This window comes from Talpa occidentalis, unplaced genomic scaffold (genome assembly GCF_014898055.3).
Source record: "Talpa occidentalis isolate TD23 unplaced genomic scaffold, MPIMG_talOcc4v2.1, whole genome shotgun sequence".
NCBI lineage: Eukaryota > Metazoa > Chordata > Mammalia > Eulipotyphla > Talpidae > Talpa > Talpa occidentalis.
The window spans coordinates 141,050,806-141,072,015 of NW_026555331.1; positions in this window are offsets into that span (position 1 = coordinate 141,050,806).

Genomic DNA, 21,210 nt, shown 5'->3' on the forward strand with positions numbered 1-21,210 from the left:
TCATAAAGACTGTATTTATCAGGGATCTCCAGAGAAAGAGAACCAATAGAAGATAGATACTTGAAGGAATTGGCTTATAACACTGTGGAGCCTGGAGAGTCTGGACTCTGGAACTGGTAGACTCTTCTATACAGTTAAGCCTTCAACTGATAGGGTAAAGCCCACCCTTATCATGGAGAGTAATCTGCTTCCCTCAAAATCTATTGATTTAAATGTTAGCATCATCTGGGTCCTCCCTGGTGGCGCAAGGGGTTAAGTCTTAGCACAATGAAGCTATGCACAACCAATGCAGCACGAGTTCGATCCCCGGCCAGAGAGCTAACACACACGGCACAGAAAACCTCTCTTGTCTCGCCTGCTGCTCCCCTCATCAATATATTTCAGTAGATCTGCCTGTTTTGTTCTCTACTCTGTCTCTGGGGAATCTTCTCAACCCTGCATCTCTGCCCTATACCCCAGCTGTTATATGCATAAATAAATAAAATAAATCTTCCAAAAAATAAATGTTAGCATTATCTAAAACACATCTTAACAGCAACACTTAGGCTGGTGTTTGACCAAACAACTGAGCATCATAGCTCAGCCAAGTGGACGCATAAGATTAACCATCACATCGTCACTGTGAGAATTTGGCTGGATAGGTTGAAAACTGTATAAATTCAATTATATTAATTCCTGATAAAATGTATATAAATACTTGTGGTTATTGTACCATCTTAAAAATGAAGAAATTGGGGTTCACACAAATAAAATATCTTACCCCACACCACCAGTGCCAGGCTCCATATCTTATCCAATTAGTTATGAGTAGCTACAGCTTTTGAGCAAATGTGAGGATAGAAGGCAGATCTGGGGTACCAGTTAGTTAGAAGGCAGGATACGTGCAGGCAGAATGCCCAATACATGGACATGTTATGTGTGCTCATAGGTATTTACAAATTAAAATATAAGTGCACCTATGAAAAGATAGCATCGGTGTGACACCAGAGACAGAGCACATTCTTTGCTGGAAGAGATGCTCAGAGAAATGAGCTTCTTTCCTGTGATCCCCTATGCCTCCAGCTTCACCAAGGTCAGTCTAGATCAGTGCAATTTGAGCAGAAGGTTCTCCAAAGCAAGGCTGGGTCTGCTCACAAATGTCTGCTCCATTGCATGCAGGAGGCTGTCCTCCAAGCACTGATCAAGAGTCAGCCAGTCACGGGAGGTCAAAGTAAGCCCATGACCCCAGGTTCAATTCCCAGTCCAGTCTCAGCACAAGCCCAGGGAAACTCAGCTGGTCAGTGGCCTGCAGCGGCATGTGGACAATGACAGTATGCAGGACCCAGCAGCAGAGTGTAACTGGCGGTACACGAGCCCCCCCTACTAAGGAGCCACTGAAACCCCATCTCAGGTCCAGAAGCACAAAAACCAGAGAACTGTGAAGGGAGTTTGGGGCTGATGCTGTTCCCTGCTCCCCACCATTCCACACAGTCCTTGGCTGCTCTCCAGAGTTCTTATCCAAACCGAGTCTCCACCATCTCTAGATGCTCCCTCCAGCTGAACAGGCTCTCGACCACGCATGGCAAGTCATCACAGGTCCTCGTTCCGCAGCCACCAGTGACACTGGGGAAATCACTGACCCATCTGGAGTCCCAGTTTTTCCCTCTACATCATGTTCTAATTTCCATTAGTTGCACCTTTCCCGATTTCCACATGTCTTTGGATGCCACCAAGCAGTGCGGCAGCATGCTGCATTACTATTTTCAGGGAAGAGACTCCAGCATGCCTCCCTCTCCCCAGCTCAGCTGGGGCAGACCTTGGCAGTGATGCCTGCAGATACGTGTTCCACAGTAGAGCCGGCCCATGGCCACATCCCCCCAAGGCAGCAATGTAGTTCACAACTCGCTCCAGCCTTGTCACCAGGCATTTCAGCCACAGGAAAGGAATTTGAAAAAGAAGGATCAGGATATGCATGCTGTAGTGGAAAATGATGTTTCCAGAGATGCACTAACCCCCAGAACCTGTGACTATGTGGCCTTACCTGGTCAAGGTGACTTTGTAGATGTGACTAGGTAAGGCTTCCGAGATGGGGAGAGGCGCCTAATGACCCAGGTGCACCCAATCTAATGATCCAAATCCTTAAGAGTGGAGGGCCGCCCCTTGGCTGTGGACAGAGGAAATGTAACTCTAGAAGGGCCAGAGAGATGGGACAATGTTGGCTTTGAAAATGGAGGAAGGGCCCAAGAGCCAAGCAATGAGAGCAGGCTCTAGAAGGTGGAAACGTCAAGAAAGCAGATCGCCCCCGAGAGCCTCCGGAAGGGAGTCCATCTCTGTGGACCCCTTGATCTTAGCCCCATGAGACCTGAATCAGACTGAGACTTAAAAATAAAGTAAGATAATGAGTTCGTGTCATTTTAAACCACTAAATGTGAGGCAATTTGTTACAGCAGCGATTGGAAACTTGTACATCTGCCAAGCAGCAGATGGAAGAAATAACTCCTCTGACTTTGAGCAAAGGTCTAGGAGAGACTCGTAAGTGACAGTCCCTCACACCCCTAGGCTGACTGTCACCCCCACTCTCCTCTCTAGGCAGACACCACCCCGACTTGAGGAGTTCGGGAAGGTGGGGGACAGGAGTGATGGGAGAGTAGTTTCCTGATCAGAATTTAGAATATATCCACGTCTGGGCTAGACCTCCACATACCCCTGGCCCTGTCATGTGTGTGCAATGGAAAGGAGCCCATAAAGCCTTCTCTACACCCCAATCCCCGATCTGGGAATGGAAAACACTCCTTCTTTGCCTCCACCTTCCTCGCTCCTGCCAGACAGCACCCACCAGGGACAGCCCCGTCACCACGGCCTCTCCCCAGTGCCTCTTTTGCTCCGCAGCCAAGCAGCAGCCATCCCCTCTCAGCTCTCATCCTCTCCTTCCAGCGATGGCCGCCATGCTTAGGAGCCTTTCATTGTCAGCGGCTTGCACGCAGCTGATGTTGATTTGATAGAATCCAATTTAGCATCCCACTCTGGGCTCTGCTCCATAAGCATTTGGGTTTAGCATGTACAGGCAGTTTGATGCTGTCTTGATGGCCTTTTAAGCGGCAGAGAAAATTGCTGGCATGGCAATTTGGTGGCAGGCGGGCTCCGAGGCGGGTGGGGCTGGAGGAGAGTGGGAAGGAGCAGAGGACCAAGGGGGCATTTCAGCCCGCGTCTGTGAAAGGGGGCTAAGTGTTCGGGAATCAGACACTTAACGTGAACAGAGAACGGGGTGTCTGCGGGGCTCCGCCCAGTGAGATTTCATCCTGATGCCTCCTTTGAAGGGCAAAGCGCTGCCCATGGAAATACTGGCCTCCTGCACCCATGAAGGGCACATCATCATCGCTGCTCACAAATGCGCTCCTGGTTTATCTCGTCTTTATGTTGAGCCCCAACAAATCGTCAGGCTAAGTCCTGAGAATGCTACTTGCTCTAGCAAGCGCCCAGCAGACGCAAGGCGAGGCTCAAGTCCTGAGGTTGCCACAGACATGCGGGCGGGTGGGAGAGCAGGGCAGTTACTGAAAAGGTGAGGGGGTGGGCGTGGGCCTCCTTGATGCTACTTCCCGACCACTCCCCCGCGCCACCCGCCATGACCCCTGAGTCTCGCTCTGCCCCGTAACACAAAGGAGGGTCATTTACCGTCTCCCCCCTTAGGGGCTGCCCAAGGTGACCGGGAGGTCCGGAGTGGCCAGTTCCTTGCAGAGTGGACAGTCCCAGTGCAGGGTGTGCTGGTCCACACTGAACCTCTGCTCCCCAATAAAAAGCCCTTATTAGTAGAATGTGCCCATTTGCCTGGCATCAACGTTCCCATCTCATTGACTTCAAGCTACCCATGAGCTGTCACCCAATGCTGACTTGGGAATGGGACCTCACATTCTCAGGCTCAGCCACACCCATGGGGCGAGTCACAATGTCACTGTGAATTCGTGTCCATGCGACAACTGAAGAAGCTGAGGCAAGGAGTAGCAGTGCCCCCGGTATGAGCAATGGGATGCCAAATGCCCCCCTCCCTCGTGGAAAGGCACCCTGCCCGAAACCCCAGAGCCAGCACAGGCCAGAGCAGGGACACAGCAGGCCCAGCCTCTTGGGGCCCAAGCCCCCTCACACAGAATGCGTGCCTGCTAGGGAGCAGGGGAGGGGGTGTCAGAGAGGCAGGCCAGCTGCGCCCTCCTGTGCCTCAGGAGGTGCAATCTAACAGGGACTGAAGAATCCCTGAGTCTCTCCTTCCTCCCCACCTGCCTCTTTTTTCTCCTCATCAGAGACCCCAGAAAATCCCTGTCTTGAAGTCTTCCTCCTGAGGCCTGGCGTGTACGCTGTCACAGCCTTTCTCTCTTCTCTCTGATAATGTGCTAGACTTTCGGCTCCCAAGGCCAGAGGCAGCCTCGGGGGGACGCAGCGCCTGCCACAGCCTGGGCATCACCTTGGTCCTCTGATTTCAGCCACAGCTGTGGTGGAGAGTCGGGGTGAGCTTAGTCTCACTCCACTGAGTGTCCTACTTCAGGAATGCCCCTTCTCACTCACCTCTTTCTCCAGCCCAGGGGCTCTCTGTCACCTTGGCTTTGACCTTCAAGCAGCAGCAGCCTGGAGCACAGGGGAGTGTGTGCACCCGGACAGCTCTCATCCAGTGGGGACAGCATAGGTGGGAAGCGCCCTCATGCCCCACCCCCAGCCCCAAGTCCTCCCGCACTCCTGGTGGTCTCCACCCAGGTGCTCTGGAAGCCAGCAGCACAGAACCCAGGGCCTTCTTTCCTTCTCTCTTCTGCCTCCTCCCATTCCCTGGGATTGCTGCCTCAGACACAGCTTTCAAATATAAACGCAAGCCCTCCGAGGCGGGAACAGTTGCTGTGGCCATTGCACACAGGAGGAGGCAGGCTGCATCAGGCTGACTCAGGCCACCTGTGAGAACGGAGGCTCTTGGGGGTCCAGTCAGCTGCCCTCAGCTGGGGCAGCAAGGACTGGGTCAGTACCCAGGGCTGGAGCAGCATCTGGCTGGAGGAGAGGGCCTTGGCCACAGGGAACACCTCGTGGGCCATGGCTCACTCATCATCCATGAAGCGTGCACTTTGAAGAGAGAAGTCAATATGTGACTTCATTTTTGTTTTGCTTTTGTTTATTACATATATATTATATACACACATGTATGTAAATATATGTAAATATATGCATGTGTATAAACATATTAACAGATATATATACATATATGCGCGTGTGTGTATAAAGGTTGGAAAGAAATTCACTAACATGTTAACAGTAGCTATTCTTGGATCGTGGCAGATGATATTTCTATTTTGTGGATGCTTTTCTGTCTTTTCTAATTTTTTCCACAATGAAATATTATTGTGAGAAGAGGCAAAAGCATTATTCTTTTAAAAGAAAGATCAAACTTCTTTGCAGGAATTCATCATTAACTTAGAGCACTGATTGCTAGATAGCAGGGACCCCTAGGAGGCATGGAAATTCCTGGCAGCAAGCTCTGTCACTTCCCAGAAAGCCAACAGTGCAGAGGAGTGAGGGCAGAGAGGACAGGAAAGATGAAAGATTTGAAAGTCAAAGTGTCTTCTCCTAGGGCACGTAGGTGGGATGGCAAAGGGGGTTACTAGAAGAGACAGGGACCCACTTATTCTGTGTAGCAGGGACAGTCTATAACAACCACGTGACATGATGAGCAAAAGACAGAAAGTCATCAGATTTGAAGAAGAAGCCCAGTAGTGGGGTGTGGAGGACACAGGCATGACCTTGGCCTCCACAGAGCATCAGTAGATTCGCTAGGCAGCATTGGTCCCTGTCCCACTTTGGAGGGATTACCTTCCCCTTGGAATGTTGAAAAAGAAGTATTTGCTCCAGTTGGCCAATGTCTCTTGTTCATTCATTCCACAAATTTGGATTGTGTACTCTGATTCCAGCCACCAGGCTGTCAACTCCATCAGTCCAGGGCCCTCTTATGACTACCTTGCCTACCATTGTCCCCCATTAGCACAGGGCAGGTAGACAGCCCATAAATATGTGGGGTGACTGAGTCAATCCTATCACCATCCCACCTCATACCAAGAAGAAGTTGTTGCGCTAGATGGAAAGAAAATTAGTCACAAGACCTGAGTTTTTATCTCTGCCTTCCCAGCAACCTCCATCACAACCTTTGGGAAGTCCTGTTTACTCTGTGATTCAATTTCCCCCTAATTGGAAGAGCTCACCTTAAAAGAAAATCCAGAGATGAAATAACACATCATCGATGATATACTGTTTGTTCCTTAGGATAAACAACTGGTCCACATGAAGTCTAAAGAGGTCAGCCTAGGGGTCCACGGGGGCTCCTAAGTCGACAAAGACGAGCCTGGGGGGGGCAGGGGAGCTGTAACGATGCTTGGCTGTGTGTGGACCTTTCTGCCTCTCTTCAGTGGGCTCTCCTTGGGGAGCTTGTGGTCTTAATGGAGGCTGCATTAGCTAATCTAGTGATTCAATTAGTTCTAAATGCTCCTGGTCTGAGAAGAAGGGATGGCAAGGTGGGGATTTGCTGACTCCTATTTGCCGGAAAGGGTTTCCCAAGACAACGGAGCTGCAATTTGAATTCCCAAGTCTCCCACTTCCCTCTCCATTCACATGCCTAGGGTCATGAACCCAAATGAGATCATGCATGTGAAAGCACTTTGTAAACTATTTTTATTACTTATTTCCCTTTTGGGGGGATGGCCCCCCACTGCCTTCTCCAACCATCCCCTATCCCAGAGATAAGGAGGATGCTCTGGGAGAAAGGTACCCAAAAGATTTCAAAAATGGCCCAAGCCTGAGTCTGAGGGAGCCTGGGCCAGTGGTTTCTATGACTACACAGAATGCAAGTCACAGGCTGAAAGTCCACCGTCTTCAGGGGCAGCTCTGCTCAGTTCTGGGTCTCTCTGCGCTGGTGGGCAACCCCTACTCTCACGTGGGCACACATCACAGCCTGCCCCACCATCTTCTGCTTCCACTCGGGGCCTTGTCTCCCCAGACAACTTTGAGGGTAATGACCACATCTTAGATGCCAGTTTCCAGAAAGGACAGCTGAGTTCCAGGCAGGAAGGGACAGAGAAAAAAAGAAAGGTAGAGAAAGACAGATAAAAAGAGGACCAGAGATGAATTTGGACCTACCACCGGGAGGTCCTTTTTTTCTCCATAGGAAGGGCCACTACCCCCTGGAAACTTTAAGAACTGGGAGGAGTCATTTTACCTCTTTGATCTCAGTTGTTCCTATGTAAAATGGCCCCTACATAAAATGGGGCCATTTTACATAGGCTGGAATAGTGACTAAGAGTGCTCACACACTGAAATCTCCTGGGAGGCTTTTAAAAATTCACTACACAAAGATTCTAGTTTAATTGGCCTGATGTGCAGTCCGGATGTACCATTATTTCTACTTATCTAGGCAGTGGTATGCTGGTAAGCCAGAGCTCAAAAAAAAAATAAAATAAATAAATAAATAAATAAATAAAAACAAAAAGCTCTAATTTGTAGGATTTGCCAATTTCCATGGTGTAAATACCCTCACTGCCAATTTCAAGCAACCAGCAGTGTAACCAGTGGCCCTGATACACCTCTGCCTCCTGGTGATTCTAAGTTGCTGCTAAATTGGAGAACTACCTCCACCTCAGCTTGGCCTGTGAGCCGCTTTGGAAAAAGGCTCTCACCTGGGACCAGGGCGCTCCAAGCCTCCAGAGCAGAGGTGAGAAGGAAGGGTCTGGTCATGACCCACACAGTGACCCGTCCCCAACCTATCCCACTTTCTCTGCCAGTCACAGAGGCTGCCCTCTCCTCTCTTCTCCCCACCAAAGTCTCTCGTAGTGCTTTGTGGAGATGGCGGGCAAAGAAGAATAGAATGTGCCAGTGACTTCCAAATGCTGCCAGCACCTCTTCCAGAAAGAAAACTATCTGTTCCTCGACCTCCTTCTTTTCCATCAGGAAAATGTCTTCAACACTAAAAGTACTTGGTCAAATATCTGAGAGGTCTTTTTTTTTTTAGCACATTATTCATTGAGTAAGACCAAGGACTGTTTCCCCAAAAGACACTCAGAATTATTGGTGTAGGGCAGGAGGAGGAGGGGAGAGAAGACATTGGCCTCTCCTGGCCATGGTGGGGTCTTGGGGGTTTTCATTAGGGTCAAGTTCAGACCCTTTCTTCTTCTCCTCTGAGGATGACACATCTTATATTCTACTACTAAATTCCATAGTATTTGTTAAGTACATTCAGGAATTCAGCTCTGTGTTAACCATTTTTAGAATTTAGTTTAAGTGGAAAATACTGCTCTCTGAGGCATTTAATACGTATGGTGAGGCTTAAGAAACAAACTTAGGAACTCTAAGTTATGCATAAGCTAGTATAACAGTGGGCATGGGCTGCACAGGTGAATGTTGGTGGAGTTCGGAGTATTTTATATACCCCACCAATTTTACAAAAGGAGTAGAAGGAGCTGAGATCCAGAAAAGGACAAAGGCCAGTCCAGATTCAAACCAGAAGTCTTCATGGAAGGGAGATTTGACATGGCACATAAAGCTACCAGATGGTTCCACAGGTAAGGGTAAGCCCAGGTCTACGGGAACTCTGGGAAGTAAGAGAACTCAACCATCTCAGGCAGTGACAAAATGGCGGCTGGTCCTTGGTTTGGGCAGACGTCATGGGCAGGGCCCTTAAGGAGACTCGTCAAGTCATGAACAATGGACGGGACTACACCTACTCAGAAGGGACACCTGTTTCTAGCTGATTCAAAAGCAGCCAATTGACCAGCAAGAAGGAAAGGAATCCATTCTGCCACTCCACAAGGCCAAGCTTTGTCTCAACAGCCATCAGTCAGACTTGAGGCCTGGATTCCTGCCTCTACTCTGTCAGCCACAAGCTGAGTGAGCTTAGCAAAGTTGCTTTTCTTCTAAGACCCAAGGGTGTCCTAAAAGGGAAGGGCATGTACACTTGGATCATAAATAAAAGGATCAATAAACACTTAGCACTTGGTCTTTGTCATTGCTGTCTTGGACTTCTGTTAGATTTAGGCCAGTATCTTACACCCCCTAAGCCCACAGAGACCTCGTGGTAGTTAGCTGTCTGAGGGAGTCACCGTGATGTATGAAATGAGATAATTAGATACAGAGACTATGTGTAGCTAGTTACGAGTTGATTATTTTCCTGTGTATTACAACAGAGTGAATATTTAACCATCAGCAAAGTCCCCTGAACCATAGAATTGACTAACAGTTCAGCTACAGGGGAGCTCATAGATGATCAGATCATCTAATTTTACAGATGACGAAACCAAGACTAAAGAAGTCAAATGTCTGGGTCGGGTCACAGAGTTTCTTAGAGCTGGACCTTTGTCTTGGGGTGTCAGAGAGAAGGGGGGCACGGCGTGGGAAATCACCACCATCCACAAGCCCAGACGCTGTGCCTAAAAGGGTATGACGGGAAGAAAAGGCTGAATTGCAAAAGAAATATAGAAATAGACAGTAATACTGATGCAATTCAGTGGCAGATTGGAGGGTGGGGAGAGGAAAAAATAGATTTTAGAATTAGGAGAGGGCCAGATCAGCCAAGGGTGAAAAAGAGAATTGTGAACGAAAGACGAATGGGCCGCGGAGGGAGATGAAATAAGTGAAGTATGAAATCAACCCTCCTTGGGCTGTAAGGTGCAGGGCAGCCTTGAAATATGCCCATTGCTTGCAGGTGGAGGAGAGAAAAGGTGGGTGTTCAGTGGGGGTAGTAGGGATGGCATCCTGTCCTGTGTGTGGCTAGTTCACAGCACTAAGAGAGCTTTCTGGAAGGAGCAGGGATCTTGGAGCCTAGGGGGCTAAACTCATCTGGATGCACGAGCTGAACCTCACCACCAAGGCAGGGGCAGACAGTGAGGGCCCTTCTCCTCCTCGGGTGAGGCTCTTGCTGTCTCCTTGCTCTTCCCTAGCTCTGCGTCCTTGCACATGGTTCCGGGGCCAGGTCCTGCGCCCGGAGCACATTCACCTCTTTCCCCATCGGGTTCTGTTCCCACACAAGGGGTCCACACCCCACCTAGGCCTGAGGCTCCGAATTGCCTTGGGATGAGGTTGTGGTGATTCTTCCATGATGCAAACCTCTCCCCTTCTCCCCTCCCTGGCCTCACAGGCCCTTCTCTCTGCTCAGGTCTGAAAACAGACCCTGCTTTGTGCAAAATTCTACTCCAAAAGCAGGATGCACCGAGCTGGAGTCCTGGTGTCCCCTTTGGGGCTGACACTATTCAGAAGGTGAAAAGCCTTCCTCCATCCTGCGTTCTGGGGGGTGGCCTGCTGACCACAAGGGGACCCCTTGAGCCCACTTTATTTTTTTTTTAATTTTTTTTTAAAGATTTATTTTATTTATTTATTTATTTATACAAGTACTGGGTACAGTCAGAAGCGCGGGAGGGTGAGAGAATTCACCAGAGCCAGAGCGGGGAGCAGATCAGGCAGAAGGACCGAAGTACACTGCTGAGGGGAGCAGCAGGCGGCAGGAGAGGTCTGCGCGCCATGTGGGACCCTCTTTCGGTGGCCGGGGAGCAGCCAGGGATCGAACCGGTGCTGCAGAGGCTGCGGGCAGCTTCGCAACCCAGCGCTCAACCGCCGCACAACCAGGAGGCCCAACCCATTACATTTTTAGGAGAGAGACAGGTGCGATGAGACAGGACCAGACCCCAGTCCTGCAAAGAGCAAACAGGCTCTGAAAGACGCAAAATGGCTGCTAACTGGAAGCCACATTTTTAGCTAAAGAACAGTGGGGACCTGCAACCAGACCACTCCATCTCTCTTCTGACTTTGCCAGGCTCCCCCAAAATGGCCAAGCTGGCACTCAGACATGGGTGCAGGTGACTTAGAAGTTCCTCATTTGTCCCCAGAGGACACCATCACCCCTGAAGCCCATGGACATGAGTCCTGAGTGTTAGTGAGGTGCCGCTGCCCCTCCAGGCCCCCTAAGTTGCCTCTATGACACTATGCTGCCCTGCTCCCCCTCTACCACACCCAAGGGTCCAAGTCAATGTCAGAGTCCCCAAGCGGCACAGGATGGGGGGAAAGTGACAGATGAAAGGAACGTCTAAGCTCAAGCCCCCACTAGGCAACTTAGCCCCTGCGTGACCTTGACCAAGGATTTAACTTCTTCCAGCCCCACTGCCTCCATTGTTGAGCTTGGGATTACAGCGTAGACCGCTCAGGTTTCTTCTGCAGAGGAAGTGACAGTGAATGAAAACCCCACACGCAGAGAAGAGTGAGATGTTCCTTCCTTCCTCCTAACTCTTCCACTGGGGAGGTCTCGGTGGCCCTGAGTAAAGACTGGGGTGCCCTAAAGCAAAGAGCCAGGGACTCTCTATGCTGGATCATGCTGACCCTCAGAGGGGCCTCCTGCTTAAGAATGCTTTCTCCCCCACTGACCCCTTGATTCCCGCCGCTCCCCACTCTCCACCAACCAAGATAATGGGGACTCGGTGCAGCGCGATGCTGGCTCAGCAGAGGCCCCATATATAAAAATTACTCTTGATGGCTTCGATGGAGTTTGCACTGTCCGGGCCAAAATGAAATATGAAGATTGGGCGGTGGAGGGTGACTGGGTGACACCGGGGAGCGGTGATTGAATACAGCCGTGAGTTACATTCAATACTTATTGAAGGATAAAGATGAGGTTGTGTGTGCTCACCGTTATTTCTCCTCGGGTCTTCCAGAAAGTGTCTCCGGTGTCACATTATGCGGTGCCCTTCCCCTCGGCCCACTCCTTCCGCTCAGGGGCTGCAGTGTGTTGGGTGCTTCCGATGAGTAAGAATCTCCTCTATCTCTCGGTCCTGGTCTGATGGAGCCAGCAGAGATAAGCCTGGAAACTGGTTAGGTGAGGAGGCAGGTGACATGAGTCCCCCTGGGTGTCCGCTGCAAGGCACTCACCACCCCTGCACCCCAATCTCCTCATCTACAGAACAAAAGCCCTGCCCCTCCTGCATTTCCCTCCCAGGGATCCCAGGCAAAAGTTTCTCAATTCAGCAGCATCCACTGCCCACCCGTGACTATGCAGGTGCCTCTTTTCACCAACTCTCTCCCTCTGCAGGGCAGCAGCTTCCTGACTGCCCGTGACCTGTCAAGGCCGCCCGCCTGCAACCATGCAGGCCTCTCTTAGCAAAACCTGTCCCTTGTTCCTTTCCCTAATAAACCTGCTCTTTAAATAAAAAAAAAAAAAAAAAGTTTCTCTGTTCAGCTGACGGAGCACAAGTTTATCGAGACACCTGAAAAAACTAATTGGTCCCCTAATGGCTAATTGGGTGGCTCTAAAAAGAGGGAAGCACAAAGGCGGGGGCTGGCCCGGAAGGATCTTCCAAAAGGGCGCCTCTTTTTACCCAAGAACTGTGCAAACATCAAAAATAAATACAGTCTCTTTGCTCTCCCTGCCCAGTGACAGATCAGAGGTGAACATCATTAAGTTGGGTGGCTTTTTTTTGTTGTTGTTCACAAAAAAGCCTTTTGCCTAATGAGGAACTCTTAATAGGTGTTGTTTTTCCTAAATTATCATATTAACCACAGATAATTAACAAGCGTATCCTTAATGCCGCAGGATACTGACAAACCCACTGAACGCATCTCGCTGCCTATAAATCATCCAGCCATCCTTCAAGGCAGCTGTTTAATTACTCCCGCATTTGGGAGGAGCAATTCGAGGCTCTCTCTCTAAATTTGGTTGCCAGTGAAATTAAAGTCAGCAACATTTCAGCTCTTTATCACCATTGTTCCATCTGAAGATGTTGCTGCTGCTGCTATTTATAATGGTGAGGAGCTGGAAAGCACCCAAGTGTCCAGCCAGAGGGGAATAGCTTGGCGAGAAAATGAAAGTGTCCATTTCACAGGATGTCACGCAGCGCCCTGAACGGCAGGGCTGACGTCATGTCCATACGCAGAAAACACGCATTCTAAATCATGTTAAGTGGGAATGCAACAGAAAATCCTATGCACGCAGTGATTCCAAGTATACGAAAAGGTATGGAATTGTTGGCAAGGAATGGACGAGAATTTAGAGGCATATAAAGTGTTTAATGCGTGTTTTCTAGTCTAAAGTGGATTAAGCTCATTTTAAAACACAAAATAAAACAGAGCCAGCAGCAATGGGCCTGGGCTTCCTGGCTCTAGCCAGCACCACTGAGATTGCTGTGATCTGGATAACAAATGTAGCTAGTCCCTCTGATCCCTGCATCCCCGGGGACACCCCCATCTACGAGATGTGCGGGATCTTTGCAGTAGCCTTGGTGTCTGAACAGCGTTTTGGGGCGGGAGTCAGAGCATGTGCTTTTACATGCCTCATGGTTCGTGGCATCAGAGAACTGCAGGAACCTGCCCCCCAGCATCCAGTCTGCTCACCATGGTGGGACTTTGCAGGAGCTCAGCTGTGGGACTCATCAGACAGCTCTGAGCCCCAGGAAGCCTCAGCCAGAGGTCTGGCTATAGGGGTGGCACAGAACAAATGGGGAGCAAGTGGGGGGAGAGGGATACCCTTTTGTTCTCCACCACAGTGCTCAGCAAAACCCAAAATGACATCCCCATCATGATGGCGGGGCCAGGGGGAGACTTTTCTCCGCCCCGAGTTTGGAGAGCACGTCTCTCTCAAGGTTGGCAGGAACTGGAGCTTTCAAACTACCACCCACTGGGACTTGGGTTGGTTGGGGTCTGTTTGTTTGTTTTCATTTCAAGTGAAGCTTCTCCTCTTCTCCCCCAAGGTTAGGAGAGAAGAGATGTGAAGGAAGGCAGCCGGAGAGGGGGGCAGGGGGCGTAATGTGGCGGGGAGTCAAGAAACCCCACCTTGCTTGCAATGGGTGCTGAGCGCAGAGGACCCTCTGATCAGCCAGCTTGGATTCTGGGCTGCCCATCTCCCTTGTCCTGTGCAGTCTCTCCGGCTCTCTGGGTCGCAGCCAAAACATGCAAGGGGAAGAGAAAGAGCAACAGAACTCAAGGCCACAGCCAGCCCCGGAACCAGTACCCAGGTTTGATGCTCCAGCTGCCTCCCCTGCAGCATTTAATTTGAGAAGGAGTCGGTCCCCTCCACAGCCCGGCAAGTCTGCCCGTTTCATCAGCCTGGACAGCTGCTGGGCGGCCGGGCCACGTGGGCCTCTGCAAGGAAGAGGGGGGACTGGCCGCCCCCTCCCAGCAGCCTGTGCTGGGGAGAGGTCTCCTTCTCCCACTCACATCTGCTTGCTGTCCATTATCTCCTTGGCCCCAACGAGTACTGGCCGCCTCCTCCTTCTAGTTTTGAGTTTTTATTTCTGGTTCTCATTAACATATTTAAGCAACACTTGGGATGGAGTCCTGAGGTGACCCAAATCACTATGTTGTGTCACGTCTGTCCTTTCTGGTTCCTGGAGGAAGCATTTAAAACAAAGCACCATGGTGAGCTCCTCAAGCAGGAGCACCCACGTGCACAGTTACAAGACGAAGGCCTTGGTGATTTGCACACAGTTGAGTCTGGAAATGATGTTGGCAGCCGAGGACAGGAGAAACCAGGTGGAGAGAAGCTCCCTTTGAGTGTGGAATGAGGCCATAGATAAAATACTCAAAGCACCTGAGTGATCAGAGAAGAGTAGTGTCCTCATCTTACTGATGGACAAATGGATGCTCAGAGAAGTCGAGTAACTTTTCCAAGGTCACACAGCTAGGAGATCATGAAGCCAGAGGAACTCCACAGCCTGGGCCATTATATAGAGATGCAGTCTGTCAATTGATGACCATCACAGGAGGGATGAGTTCACACTGTATTTGGGCAGGAGTGTCAGGACAAGGGAAAGCTATTCCGTTCTTCACCAAACCATCTACCTTTGCCTTTTTCTAACCTGCCTCCTTGTCTCCAACTTCACTGACATCTTCATGCAAAACTCCATCAAGAACTTATTCTACAATATTCCCCAGCCCCAACTGCAGCCAATCTCTGTCTGCCAAACCACTCCTTCCCAACATTCAAAGAGCCCCCCAGTTCCATCCCTAAGAGAGCCACACCAAGACATGTGAGGTGGACAACAGAGAGGGTGATGCATGTCTACAATCACCAACCAGAAAAAATTCTACAAATGAAAATAGGATGCAAAGGACAGAGCAGAGAAAATAATAAGAATGCATGGTCAGCACAGTAGGATCCCATTTATGGCAAACTTCCAATTACAAATAAATAAATGGCTGGAGGGGAGCCTAGGAACTGTGGTTGCCTGGGGCGGAGAGTGGGGATTTCAGGGTGATTTTTGTTTTACATTTCTCTTTTGAATGTTCTGGAATGAACATGCAATACTTCTCTAAGCTAAAAAGACATTTGAATAACTAAAAACTTCCCCTCCATGACAAAGCTTCTCCAGATTGGCCGAAAGAGGACTGGCAGCTTGCAAAGACTGCCGGGAAATGGCTGTGTATTCATCCTAATGTGACCGCTTCTCTCACCCACCTCTCCCTTAAACCATGACATCCGACACTCTGGAAAGCTAAGCAGAGTCCAGCCAGCTGCGAAGAGAATTGCCTCTCCCTGAACCAGCCTATACTTCTACTCCAGGAATTGGTGTTCTTACATAGAGTTGCTTAGACCTGATGTGAAGATGTTCTTCAGATTGTTGAATTATTCTAAGGAGGAATAAAACATAAGTGTTTTCTAGAAGCTTGTAAATTTAATTAAAAGAACAGTGTATATTTTTAATAGCAGCTCAAGGGATGGTCATCGCTCTGCTCTTTCCCAGTGGTGCTACTGAGGAAAGGTAAGCATCGTCTTGTGAACTGTCCCCCTGGGTGAGCCCTGAGCATGACATTTCTCTTCACCAAAGCGGAGCTTAACCAGCAGTCTGTGTTCCTGTCTCTCTTTCCTGGGTCGTGTGCCTCTGAACTTGACTTCTGAAAAGGCACATCTTTATATTCCTTTATCCTCCCAAGAGGGTAAGGGAATCAGAAGTATATTGTTATAAGTGACAGGAATCTTAATTTACAGTGGTTTAAAGGATTAGGTAGATGGTCTGCAGAAGGCTGCAGAGAGATGATGTTGACTCGGCAGCTTAACAATGTCAGGGTATGTGGTGCCTGTAATTCTTGATCATGCTTTCATGGGCTCAGAAAGGCTGCCTGAGCTCCAGACATCACATCAAGAGTCAAGGCAGGAAAAGGGGAGTTGGGAGTGCTCAACCATGCCTTCCCTTTTATTGGAAAAGTGACAGTCTCCCCAGAACACTCAGCGGAAGCTTCCATTTTTGTCTAGTTGGCCAGATTATATTTTATGTTCTGTCCTGCATGCAAGGGAGATTGAAAAAACCAGATATTTAGCTTTCCCAGCCTCTAAAGTAGCATTTTGGGAGGATCCATAGGATTCGCTAGCAAGCAGTCTTTATCAGAGAGGCCAAGCCCCTTCCCTTGAGAAGCTTTACGAATAGAATAGCAACAGTAAGCCATGACCGAGCGCTTATTCAGAACCAGGCCCTCTGCTAAGTATTTACTTTATATCCACTGTATCAGGAAATCCTAACAATCCCAAGATGCGGGTGTTACTGGTCTCTCCATTTATAGACGAGAAACCTATGACTTACAGAGGTTCAAGAACCTGCCCATGGTGACCCAGTCTGTAAGCGTCAGAGCTGGGATTTAAACCTTGCTTACCCAGGGGTCAACAACTCTGTGAAGGGCCAGGTAATAAATATTTTAGGGCATGGAGGCCAGAGCTGTAATGCAAAGCAACTGCAGGCAGCATGTAGGCGAACCAGTACCCTATTTAATTCAAATTTGAAATGCATGTCATTTTCACCTGTCACAAGGAGCCTTCTTTTGATTTTTTGTTCAACTATTTAAAAATGAAAACTAAAACATGCTGACGTCAGCAGTCATATGAAAATAGGCCACGAGTCATCTGTGGGACCCATGTGTGCCGAGTCCTGCTGTGAGTCAGGGTTGCAAAGATTTCAGATCCAGATCCTACGGAGGTTGGGTTGTGCATGCTCACTCTGCTGTCTGCTTGCCTTACGATCCTGCTGGGGCTTGAAGCTCTCCACTCTGCTGCCTTGGTTCCTGAGCCCTGTCCCTGGATCCCTGAAGACTACAAAACAGGGCTTGCCCCTCCCACCAGTGCCCCGGATCGCCGGAGCCTCAGCAGACATCTTAGCTTGTGATGCTGCTGCAGTGGTGACTTCTGAGGAGAGCTGGCACTGCCAGAGGCCTGACCTGCCAGCCTTAGAGCAAGTCCGGAGCAATTACCAGTGATAAGATTCTTCTAGTTTTAGAGCTTTGGGTAATTTTTTTTCTACCTTGCACAGCAGGCACCCCACAAATTCCCAGAAAAGGAAGAAAATAGGAGTGAAAGGTCAGATTGCTTTTCTTGGCTTTTGTAGGTAATAGCAGAGCTCCTTTTCACCTGGGTAGGAAGGGACGAGAGGGGAACTGTGTGACATCTAATTGCTCCATTTCCTCCTTCCTCTCAGACACCAATGCCCTCTGAGGGCACCCCAACTCCATCGCCCTCATCAGGAGCACCCACTTTATAATTCACACTTTATAATTACCCTTCTGGGGAGGATGTGTTTGTTCACCAAAATCGTTGCTGCTGCTGCTTTGAACTGTTTGCCAAATGCCTCCCTCTCTCTGTGGTGCCTCTGCCAACGGCAGTGATGGACCTGCTTGCTGAAGACTTCCAAAAGGTCCTACCAGCCAACATGATCATAAATGCTGGGAACGGTTTTCCTGGCGGGAAGTGCTTCTCTCTCTCCTACCCCTAGAGGCAGTACTGCAGAATTCCCTTGGCGTTGTTCAAGAAAAAAATTAGGATGCCATCTGTCAGAGAATATCAACGCTGACTTTATCCAGGACATTCTCATCATGGGTGTTGGGGATACCGGGATAGGTCTGCAGAGGAGGGGGGAGTTGGGCTCAACTCCCAACACAAGGGAAAGTGAGAATTTATAGCCAGAGAGCAGGTAGAGGTCAGTGGGGAGACAGAACTGCCAACGGGAGACATTGGGGTTAAGAGGGAATCCTGACTAAACCAAGCTCACCCTTCAGAATCACCACCTTGCTCCAAGATAAACAGTTCAGCGAGTGCTCACGGCCCTGGCAGTCACCTTGCTTTTGTCCAGGGAAAACAATAGCTTCCGGCAAAGGCCCTGGGGATATGTGACTGGCCCTGGCACTCAGCTGCCACCTGGCTCACATCCCTACCTGCGGGGGGGCAGGTTTCCTGTGAGCAAGACCCAAAGACTTCCTTTGGTCTCACCCCTTTGAGGAAGGCCTGGTCTCAGGCTTGGAGGCTGCTCTGATTTGTCAGTAGCAGAATTATGAAGAGGCAGGAACTGGAAGTGGGAATAAAAGAGTGTTTGAGGGTAACCCAGGGAATGGGCAGCTCCCTGGGGCCAGACGGAAGCTGGAGGCGAGGAAGAGCAAGATCACAGCGGGAATTTGGTAGATTCCAGCCCTCCCCTTCGCCCCGCCTCTCAGCATGTTCACAGGAGGTCGGGGAATTCAGACAGCACCCTGACTCCCTGAAGGGACGCTGAGCCCAGTGCTGTGACTCTGAGAGAGGCTCCAGAAGGACGCCCTGAAAAGGGCTTCTATCCTCTTGGCCTCAGAGCCAGGAAGAACAGAGAGAGACTTATCTTGAAACTTACACAACTTGGGTCTTGTTGCTCATTCATGGCAGCGACTGTGGGAAGGCAGGGCCTCTGCAGGCAGCCAATTGGTGCCCCTGTGGTCTGGGGGACTTGGTCACTCTTTGGGGTGCTCAGAGTTTCTTTTCAAAGGACACAGCCTCTCAACCAGCCAGGGCAGAAGAGGGAAAAAATACTTGTCTCCATTCTCTCAAAGGCCTCGGGCTGTGAATACTCTTCTCTGAAGGAGTGGACACATGAAAGCCCTCAGTGCCCAGCTCTGGGCTCCCACACACGAGTTCCACCACAGCTTTCTGCCTGCATGATGTGGCCGCTGCCTTGGGGCTATATTTAGACCACATCCTGTCACCAGTGGAAGGCGCGTGGGGGCACCTCCCTCCCCTTTGAAAATGAGAAAGCTGACCCAGGAAGAGAGAAAGGGGCTTGCATGAAATCCCAGGCCAGGTGCAAGCTGAAGGCTCTTTAAAAAGATTTCCAAAGCTTCAACTGTGGTAAAATGCATGTACCATAAAATTTACCGTCTTCATCACTTTTTTTTTAAGAATCTATTTATACAAGAACCAGGGTACAGGCCAGATGTGCGGGAGGGTGAGAGGATTCACCAGAGAGAGAGCAGGGAGCAGAACAGGCAGACTGACGAAGTACACTGCTGAGGGGAGCAGCGGGCGAGCCAGGAGAGGTCTGCTGCATCATGTGGGTTGCTCCCTGGCCGGGGATCAAACTAATGTTGCAGAGGCTGCGGATTCCTTCATAGTGCGGTGCTTAACCCCTTGCACCACCAGGGAGGACCCCATCTTCATCGCTTTTAAGAGGACAGTTCAGTGGCATAAAGCACCATCACATTGTTTGGCAACATTACCACCATCCACCTCCAAAATTCTTCCCATCTTGCAAAACTTAAACTCTGTACCCATGAAGCAATCATTTACTCTTCATCCTCTCTTATCCCTGGTACCCACCATTCCACTTTCTGTCTCTATAAGTTGGATGACTCCAAGTATAGTGGAATCAGAGAGTGTATGTCTTCCTGTGACTGGCTTCCTTCACGTAGCATAATGTCTTCACGGTTCATTCATGTTGGAGTCTGTGCCAGAATTTCCTCCCTTTTAAAGACTGAATAGTATTCCACTGCATGTATACACCCCATTTTACCTTTCCATTCACCCATCCAACTACGCTTAAGTTGTTTCTACGTTTTAGCTACTGTGACGACTGCTGTTATGGACACGAATGTACAAATACCTCTTTGAAATCCTGCTTTTATTTCTTTGAGATATTTACCCAGAAGTGAAATTGCTGCACCATATGGTTATTCCTTTGATTTTTTTAGGGAACTATGACCATTTTCCAGTGTGGCTGCAATGTTTGATATTCCCACCAACAGTGCACAAATGTTCCAATTTTTTTTCATCCTTCCCACCTCACTTATTTTCTGGTGCATATAGATATATACACACACACACACACATATGTGTGTATGTATATATATATATATATATATATATATATATATATGGTAGCTATCCTAAAGGGTATGAGGTGCTGAAATTTCTTTAAAAGCAGCCAGGTGTGGTGTGGGTGTGTGTGAGAGAAAAGTAGGGGTGGGGGGAGAAAGAAGAGAGAAAATGAGGTGGGTAAGAACAAGTCAGACTAGAGTTCGTCACTCATTTTGCTTCCTGAAAGTGGCCTGCTTCCAAGCATTAGCACAGGCTAAAAGAAGTTTTTGAGGTTGTGATGAGTTGAACTGTGTCCCCCTCCCCAAAGTCTTCACCCCAGTATTCAGAACATGATTATTTATAACTAGAGTCATCACAGCTGTAACTGGTTGAGTCCTGCTGTTGCAGGATGAGCTGTCTTCAATATGAGCTGGTGCCCTTATAAACAAGAATGCGAAGACAGACGTGCGCAGAGATGTGAAGAGACTCAGAGCAGCCACCTACAAGCCCAGGCACATCTGAAGCTTCTAGGAGCCATTAGAGCAGCCTGGAACAGATCCTGCTGCCCTCCAAGGGGGCATGGCCTTACCCATGCCTTGATTTCGGACCTCTGACCTTCAGAACTGTGAGACTAGATATTCAGCTAGCCACCCAGTTTGGGGAACTCTGTGACAGCAGCCCTAAGAAACTAACAACAGATTAAAAAGCCATTGTGGACAACGCAAAAGTGTGGACTGTCCACCCCTAGTCAGTGAGGGACAAGGGTTGCGTCCATAGGCCTCTGCCTACGTGTGAAAGTCACTTCCATGCAATCAACCCATGGGGCCTTGGCACTCAAGGCTTGGCACGCACGGTGTTAACTATTCAAGAACGATCCCATAATTTATGACACATGACGTGCAGTCATTAGTCATTTTGCCAGTGCACAAACTTGCACTCTGAGCCGGGTGCAGGGACAGGGTATGTGGCTTGTGGCTTTGTTCGTCTCCATATGTTATCCGTAGGCAAGAACACATGGGAGGTGACGGAGCCTGTGCCTCTTTTGGGAAGCTGTGTCTGAAAACAAGGCAGTGGCTCACATGGGGGAGAAGAGAGAAGCAGTCTAGTCATGTGATGGTCTGGGCCAGACAGCAGCTTTGTGAATTCCCGGGTCCCCTTTTTATAGACTC